The sequence below is a fragment of the Manihot esculenta genome, chromosome 10 (genome assembly GCF_001659605.2).
Source record: "Manihot esculenta cultivar AM560-2 chromosome 10, M.esculenta_v8, whole genome shotgun sequence".
Classification (NCBI taxonomy): domain Eukaryota; kingdom Viridiplantae; phylum Streptophyta; class Magnoliopsida; order Malpighiales; family Euphorbiaceae; genus Manihot; species Manihot esculenta.
In genome coordinates this window covers 21,218,088-21,220,128 of record NC_035170.2, presented here as the reverse complement: position 1 = coordinate 21,220,128, position 2,041 = coordinate 21,218,088, and positions in this window count along the sequence as shown.

Sequence of the window (2,041 nt, the reverse complement as noted above, 5' to 3'; positions counted from 1 at the left end):
AAATGACAACATTGCAGATCCACTGACCAAGTCTCTTTCACAGGTCAAGCATGATCAGCACATTAGGTCTATGGGTATTAGATACTTGTATGATTAGGCCTAGTGCAAGTGGGAGATTGTTAGTGTATATGCCCTAGGTCATTATCTTGGACCTTTTTGTATGTCGTTTTGGTTATTAATAAAAGAGATTTTTATCATTATTATTTGTTTGCATGTTACATAATAATGATTATCATCCCTGGTTACTTATTATTATGTTGATAATAATAAAATATAACTAGTATGATTATTAATTGATAATCATGAGATGATTATGTATATGTTGATATAATTCAATAATCATAGATACTTGTTAGAGAACAAAGTATTGGATGAACCCGCACTGAGATCACTACATGGGTTATTGTCATAAGTGAATCTTAAAGTAGTTATGTCTTAATCCTTTGACTTGAGATTGTCACAGTTTCTAACATGAGGACTATTATGTTTTGACATAACCAAACATTGTCTTTAATCGGACAATCATAAAGGTTATAATTGAGCATAATAGAAATTATGTAGAGGATAATGAACAATCAAGATAGGATTTGTCCCTCTCTCTGAGAGAGATATCTTCTGGGCCCCTCGATAAGTGAGACTGAAAAATGCATAGCCGTGCTCAAATGAATTGATAGTGTGATCAATATCATTTGAATTTATGAGTCTACTTAGAGATCGAGAAATCATAAGTTTGAACATTATAAGTTTGACATTGATCATGACTTATGTTCAAATTAGATATCGTATGACAAAGGGATTAATACATGTTCTATTTATTAGGCTTTATTGGACTATTAATTCTCATATTAGTTGGGTAGTCATAATGTTTTGCTAGAGGCCACTTATGACTAATAGGCCTTGTGGTACTGGGCCTATTGCCAATTAATGTGAGCCTATTGGGTCACACACAAAAGAACATTGTTGATGTGCTATGTCATATTAATGGGCTAAAAGCCCAAAGCCCATTAATATAATTAATAATAATAAAGTGTTATTATTATTAATCATTAATATAATTAATAATAATAATAGTATTATTATTATTAATTATTAATATAATTAATAATAATAAAGTGTTATTATTATTAATCATTTATTATTATGAGATAATAATATTTAAAAGATCTGCAGTCTATCTGTAACTGTTACAGATAAAGGACTCTATCACATAAGATATTTGAGTATCTGCGAGATTGTGATAGTGGGATGAACACAACTCCTTTTAGGAAAAAGAGTTGTGGAAAAAATATAACTTCTTTTAGGAAAAGGATTTGTGTGAAAACAAAAGACTGAAACATATAAATACTCCTTCTACGAATTTAGGAGTGATGATTTTTTGAGAAAACTCAGTCTAAAAAGCTGCAAATTGTGGAGCACATAATCTATCTATCTTTAAGAGAGCTAGCACTCTAGAAGGATAGAAGACGTTCGTGTGGATACCATAGAGGGTGTTCGTTTGAAAAAGCAGCACCATCAATCCAACATTGTATCTTCTCGACGAGATTAACAGGTTAGTCTCACATCCTTCTTATGAAATAAATGAAGCACTTGGATTCTGGAAAAAGGAAATCCGAGATTTTTATTTTTTCGCTGCGTCTTTGGGTTGCAATAATCTCGGAATTTCCCAACACATGATACCAACGACTGCTACCAGCTGATAAATGAGATAGAAAGGCTCATTAAAAGGGGGCATCTCAGGAACTTTGTGAAGAAACCAGAGGGGCAGAGACCTCAGCAAAATGCGATGGCGGAGAGGCCTCGTAGGCAGACGGGAGGACTTGTGAATCACGGATCCAGTGGGACAATCAACATGATCGTGGGAGGATCTGGGGGACGAATGAGCAGGAGGGAAAAGAAAAGGAGCATGAATGGAGAAGGAAGCAGTGCCGAAGTCATGCAGATAGTGGAACACTCCCCTGTGACCATCTCTTTCTCTCCAGAAGATACCCATGGAATCCAAATGCCTCATGACGACGCCTGGTCATTAATGTTGTTATTCACA